Source organism: Garra rufa, chromosome 8, assembly GCF_049309525.1.
Source record: "Garra rufa chromosome 8, GarRuf1.0, whole genome shotgun sequence".
In the NCBI taxonomy this organism is placed as follows: Eukaryota; Metazoa; Chordata; class Actinopteri; order Cypriniformes; family Cyprinidae; genus Garra; species Garra rufa.
The window spans coordinates 23,625,528-23,633,215 of NC_133368.1; positions in this window are offsets into that span (position 1 = coordinate 23,625,528).

Consider the following 7,688-nt stretch of genomic DNA (forward strand, 5'->3'; position numbering starts at 1 on the left):
TTCATGATTTACAACTGTGTTTCATTCTCAATCGTATTTATTTTTAATGCATTACATAGATAAGGTTTAAGCCAGCGTGTGAATTATTCCATGACTTTCAGGAGGGCTGGCTTTTTAAAACATTTTGGTTAGAATTTAATCTATAGGGCTGGGTTTTGACACAAATTTCACAATTTCATTTGATTCGAAATTAATAATTTTGGATATACATAAGGTAAAGTACATTGCAAATTTTCTCAAGGAAAAAAATCTTTCAACTAATGCTGTAAAATATTCATGAGAGTCAGTTGGTAGTACATTACTATAATATTGAAGGTTAAAATTAGCTTATTTTTATACAAAAACTTAAATTGCACTCAATTAAGTTTTTAGAATATTAAGGTTATAATACTAACTTTAATTTCTACTCTAATTATTTTTTTTTTAAATATATACATTTAAATGGTGGCTATCTTAAAAACTACAGATTTATTCAAACAAAAATTAAATAGAACAATAAAGATTATAATGAATATGTTATATGGTGCATATATTTAGAAAAATGCTTCTCTCTAGAGTTTTTTTCTACCTGACTAATGAGTTTAAGGTCACCAAATATATATATTTTTTTAATAAATGTGACATATTGTTTACAAGACAATAATATATAGAGGGTTTGCACTTACGTCATGATTTAGATACTCTGATGTAAACAACAGCATGGATTGGACAGTTGTATTACAGAATATGTTGTTCTGCTAATTTATGCTGTCTAACCCATGGAAAAAACGTGTGGACGCTGCTAAATCATATAGAAAAGGACTTAGTAAGCTGGAAAGACGCAATATTTTGACAAACAAAAGTTAATAGGTGGTAAAGATACGTACAAGCTGTAATAATTAAGATATTAGCCTAATATTTCACCTACTTAACTAAAAAAATGATAAGAACAAACATGAATGTTGTCTTTTTTTGCCCTGGAAATCCTGGTTCAGTTTGGCCAACCACAAACGCCTTTTGTTCCTTAGACAGTTTTTTGCACTCTTCACCTTCATTTGTTATAACTTTTGGCAGTCTTTAGTACACCAAATGTTTTCCCCTGTCCGACCGATTTGTACAGCCCAAAACATGACAATAATTGACCAGTTTCAGCATCAATAATCTGCAAAATATGCAAGTTTCATTCGGTTCAGTGGCATTGTTTACATTCAGTGCCACCAACATGGCCAATTGATAGTGCGTTGTGAAAACATTATATAGATGTCTTTCCACTGTTGAAAAGCGGATTGAGCAATTACATGAGACAGAATACCAATTTTGGTAAGTTGTACTCTTTCTTTTAACGTACCTTCGGATGTTTATTCCTGTTTATTTCAAGATGAAAGTGGGGGAAATGATCAGTTTACGTGCTCTTTGCACTGCCTCTTGTGTTGCACTGAGGCACTACAACTGTCTGTCACTCCACATTAAACAGTGCCGAAACGGCATTTATTGTTTGAGTAATATAATAAAATGGACAGAATTTTAAATATTGAGACGTATCAAAAATAACAAATCCCAAAGATTGAGATTAACTGAATGGGAGACGTGCTACAATGTTTTTTTCATTATCATAAAACAGCTAGACTATGGATTCATGGGATTTAAGAATAGATATTGTTTAAAAAAAATGTGAAATCTCTATTTTTTTGCCAGCCATAATCTATCCACCTTATTCTTCAACACGGAAGCCAGCCTATGGGTGAGACTTCTGGTTCATTAACTGCTGTAAGGAAATAACGAGAAGAATAACAACGTGCAGTAAACGGTAAAACTGTTTGCACTACAAACCATAATGTGTTCATAATTAAGTTCATAATTAAGATAATACATCAAAAAATCTGGTAAAACACACCAATTGCAATATCAAGCAGCAAAACAAGTAAAATAAAATAAAGCAGTACAATAACCTATTTGTAATTATTATGCTATTTAAATACATTTAAAGTTGAAATTAAGACTTTAGGTTAGTAGACCTGTTTTATTCATTGTTGGCTGATAAACAGAAGTAGGTCAAGACGTCCATCTTCCACCAAGCAATCAAACAATGCAGTTTCCTTGATGAAAATCAGGTATCATGGGGCTAGAACCCAGATAGAAGACAGCACTGTATCGATTCAGGCCTGGAGGAAACTAGTTTTGTGCTGTACTAAATTTAGCCCTGTACATATTCATACAGTAAAGTGGTCCAGACACATACAAATACACAAATGCTCCTAACACCCATCAGCACAGACACCAACACTGACACTGACTGATTGAGACCTCAGGATTTGCTGCTTATGGAATGTCTGTATCAACCAATGGGAGACAGGAGGGGGAGCAGCTGTTGCCATGACAACAGCCATAAGCTCGCCATATGGAGGGGGAGGGGGGAAACAGGCATCTAATAAATGCCAATGAGTGGTGGATGGAGACGTCTGCAATGTTGGCAGATGGACTCAGTTTACCACAGGGAACATTCACATATACAAACCTGAGAAATTATTTAACTGGCAGGAAAAAAGCTTTTCTGCTGAAGTGCCAGTGTATATTGAGAACTGTCAGAATTGTAAATCTGTTCAGCCTCGCTGTCAGAAAAATTAAGCTGAATACAAGGGAAGACACAAGTGAACTTGAAAAGAAAATACATTTAACTGGCAGATATTTAAAGCTTTTCTGAAGTATTTTGAAAAAAATGTTTGGGAAATAGTTCAACTTTAATGTAAAAAAAAATAAAAATAAATTAAAAGCAAAGGAGAAAAAAACACACACTCTAAAAAATTCTTAAAGGGGTCATCGGATGCCCATTTTCCACAAGTTCATATGATTCTTTAGAGTCTTACTGAAAAGTCTATAATATACTTTGGTTAAAAATTCTCAGTAGTAGTTGTCAAAATCAGCTCTGCAAAAACTCAGCTCATTTTATTGCATGGTCCCTTTAAGTGCAAATGAGCTCTGCTCGCCCCGCCCCTCTCTGGGAGTCGTAATGTTTACTTTAGACGCATTTAGCGGCGAAACTTACCAACAAGCACATTATTAAGAAAGGCCATATGCAAAGATGCATAAAAAACCCTTATACTCACTTCTGCTGCGAGTGAAGCTGCATCAGGAATGATTCACACGAGCATAAATGTCGATTGGGATTGGCGCTTTCCTTTTAAAAACAAAAGTAACGTTAAACCTCTGCATCTTCAGCGCCTCAGATGTCGGGAGTAAATGATCACTGCTATGTTCATTATTACATCCAACAACAGAACACCTCAATCTGAGACATTCTTGTCTTCCTCTGCACACAATGGCAATTGGAGTAGGGCTGTTTCAGCTTGTTGAGGGTGGGTCTAAGGTAAGGCGCTCATGTCAATCTACTATCGTGGGAGTAGCCTCTGTCTGTGTGCCGTCACACCGACAGGAAGCTGAGAATTACCTGATTTTAAAAAAGTGTATATTACTTAAAAAAACACTGGGTGGATTTGTATCATTGTAGGGCGGTTGTGTACTAGAGTGCGGATCGGGCCGCATTTTTCTGTCCGAGCCCGGCCCGAGTCCGACAGAGCAGTAACCGAACCCGACCCGAGCCCGACAAGCATTCAGATATTTATGTCCGAGCCCGATCCCAGCCCGACACAGTTAAAATCTCTTTTTTCACTCATACTAATGACACATGCACTTTTTTTGTGTGGAAAGCCCGCTTTTATTAAGCAACTGTAAAAAAAGCGTTCGGAAATGTCAACAGATGAGAGCGTCAGTGCACACTGTCGGGTTCCGTCGGGTACCGTCGGGCTCGGCTCGGATATCCATCCTCTATTGTGTACACAAATTGCCAACACACATTAATGTTCAAAGTGAGTTTTGCATCCGATGACCCCTTTAAAAAAACAACCCTTTCTGGGATATTTGGCAACCCAGCACTAGTTAAATATTGGACAGAACACATGCTGGGCTATTTTGACCCAGCTTGATGGATTTTATACATTTGAACCATTTGCTGGGTTGTTTTTGACATAGTGCTGGGTCAGTCAACCAATTGAAACGTTTTCATTTTAAATAATAAAAATTCACTCTAAAATCTATTTTAAACATACAGAACAAGAACAGTTTGTATGCAATATTTCAATGGCATAAAATACTCATAAACATTCAGTAAACTTTTTAGGATGTGACAGGAGCACTAAGTGCAGCCAATGGGAATTTGAAGAAAACTGATATCAGTAAGCTATAAATGGCAATCTTATATATTCATGTTTGAAAAGTTACATCAAAAACAGCTTCATGCCATTTGGTCTGTCAGACATTTTAAGTTTTAACCCGACTACAGCATCATTGCTAGCGCACAAGAATAGCACTCCTATTGTTGTCAGTGAAACTTTGTTACGTAACAGTGAAGTCGCGTTTGGCGGAGGTGAAACTTCCATGGAGCTTCCGGCACATCGTTTGCTTTAAATGCAGATCCGGTGGATGCTGCGTTTGTAGAAGCGTTCCAAGCAGGCGTTAGTTGCGATGTACATTTAAACAAAAAAGGAAATATGTAAGGTTACAGACGTTTTCCTATTTGTACAGTGATAATTTGATAGGCATACTGTCATGATCTGGGCTGTGGGGCTTCCCTCAGCCACCTGAGGTCGCTGTTTTCCCTTTCCTGCACTGCACTTCTGATAGCATTCACCTGTCCTTGTCTTATCACTGATTACACGCACACCTGTTCACAATCACTATCTGGACTATAAGAGATCCCACTACTCACTCTGCATTCATGTCTGCATTGTCTTGTGTTCTTCATGTACTTTTGTGTTCCTGTTTCCCTAGCATTTTGATCGTGTTCTTGGTTTAGTTTATTTAGTTTTCAGTTTGTCATATTGTGCCGTGTTGGCCTTTTTGGTTTTGTTTTGCTATTATTGTTATTAAATTCTTTACTTACCCTGCATTTGGACCCAGACCCCTTTACTTACGTGACACATACAATGTAATACAAACCATTCAGGAAGTTTACCGTCAGTCAAGTTTTCTCTCAGAACACAGAATGACAGCTGTTGTCAAATGTGTCCAGTTTTAACTGGTGTGGCACAGATTACCCAACACTGGCATTGTATTAACAGCACAAAAGGCCCAGCAGCTGAGTTACAGAAAATCTACCTAGCACCTAATGCTGTACTAGACAATAACATGACAAATGTAGTACTTCTGGATTCCATTCATACTGCATTCATTCGTAATATATATTACAAAATAGCTTTTTAATGGTTGTCAAAAACACTTATTCATTCAAGAACAAAATACCACTTCTGTGTGTTTCTCAGAAAAGCAGTAATTCTGGCTTAATTTGGAACTACTTTCACTAGAGGAACAAAAGTATTATGTCTAAAATGTATGTTACTCAATATTAACTTCTTTATTAAACTACTTAATGCAAGTAATAACAGACTCGTAATCAATCTGAATATCAGCACAGCTATTATTGTAGTTGCTTTTGTCAAGTGATAATGCTTAATTGTACTACTTACAAAGTTGTTCCATGTTTTCATGTTTTTGTTTTGTTAAAATTCCAGCATGGTCAAATTAATTGACTTTAATTTACAGAATTAGCAAATCCACCAATGTCAAAATAGTAGATTTGTATCTCAAATAAAGGCACCAGAGGTGGTTTGTGGAGGTGTCATGATTACAGATCTGGCCTTACACACCTCTGGGTATGTTAATGTGTAGACTTTATCACTGGGTAAATGTTCCACCAGTGTCCTTCATGTCCAGAATTAGGGGCCGTTCAGACACAATGTTTCTGTGTTTAAAAGCGTTTTTAGAACTTTGTGTCACGAGCGAGACATATCCGTCTAATGCATGTTTACCTAGAAACCAATTTAAAAACAGTCTAGTGGAATGCAATAATGCTTTCTTTGTGACAGGCTGTTTAGAATGTATAGCTACTGGTTTCCAAAGCACTGTTTACAAACAAAATAAAATGGAGGGAGGACACAGAGACTCGAGTAATTAAATGTATGGCAAACACCCAATGATTCCTGTCTGACCTCAACAGACAAAATTCCTTAAACTTAATGAATGAAGAGAAAACAGGCGTGGTAAGTTTGGATTTGCGCCTAAATTACATGCAACAATTACACACACTTTTGTGTGTTATGACATGCCATTGAAATAACCGCGTCAATGGTGTAACGAACAGAGAAATTAGCTGTCCAAACTTACTCATATTTAAGACAAACCAGTTGGTACAGTCGTATCAGGGTTGAAATGTTATGCTCTGTGTTCAGTTCGGTCATGTGAATTTATGTAACAATTTGTGTGCAAGGCAAGCTAACAAGAACTGGAATGGAAAAATACAAAGAGGTCAAAAACAGTTTATCTGTTCTGGTGGGGATTTGTAGACCAGCTTGTGTGGATATAACACTTGTCTTTAATCTTTTCTATCTTCTTCAAAACAGTTTTGGCCTTAACATGCCATTTTGGGCTTATCAGGTTTATCAGTTATACTTATCTGTAAATATACCTGCTATTTTTGGACAGTCAGCAGGTTGAGGTAAATCAAGCATTAGCATTCAGCCATTGCTTTACAGTGGTTTGCAGTAAAAGAAGAGCTGTGGGGTTGATGTGATTATGGTTGGATCTCCAGCTGCAACATGATCTCATAAACCACATTCTCATAAACATGTGATTAACAAATCCCTCTTCTTATCTTTTATGTAAATCTGACAATATATTTAAAACATGAAGCAATTTTTCATCAAACATATTTTTTAACATGAGATATCAGGATAAATAATTAAGAGTTTACAAAAAGAGTTTCTATTAAATGATGGATTTATTTCTATATTTATTTATGTTACAAAGGTTTAACTGTTGACAGCTAATGGAAATGCTAATTATCTATACAATTTTGCAAGTGACTTTTTTCTACACTGTAAAAAGTTTTCACCAGATTCAACTTAAAAACCTAAGTTCAGCAGCTGCCTTACGTTTTTTCAGCTTAAAACTGCAAGTCATTTTAACTAATTACAATAAAAATGAGTTGATATAACTTTAAATGACTTTAAATGACTTAAATTGATTTAACTTAAAATCTTAAGGCAGCTGCTAAAGTTAAGTTTTTAAGTTGAAACTGGTGAAAACTTTTTACAGTGATATCAACATTTCAAATGTCATGAAAAAAAAAAAGTTTAGAAACATTTTTGGTACTTTACCGCAAATAAATGGGTTGTCACAGATAACATTTTCTTCCACATTCGTTGCTTCAAGTGCTGTTTCTCTGTAAGAGTGCCTTAAATATTCAGACTTCAAACTAATAAAATCTTTATTCTGAACTGAATGGTATCACAAATTCAACCAATATTTGACTTGTGACACTTTGCTGTTAAAGGATTAGTTCGCTTCCAGAATAAAAAAATCCTGATAATTTAAATTATGGTTTTAGAGAAAAAACATTCCATTTTTAAACCATTTTAGGATTTTCCTCCATATGGTGGACTTCAATGGGGATCAACGGGTTGAAGGTTCTTTTCAATGCAGCTTAAGGGTCTTACTTAGCAAATAAATCTGACATTTTCTAAAAAAAAAAAAAAAAAAAGTAAATTTATATACTTTAACCACAAATGCTCATCTTGCACTAGCTCTGCAATGCGTGTCGACAAAGTCATGCACGGTTAGTTGTTCATCTGTGTACTCCCTTCCAATTTCAATAAGTT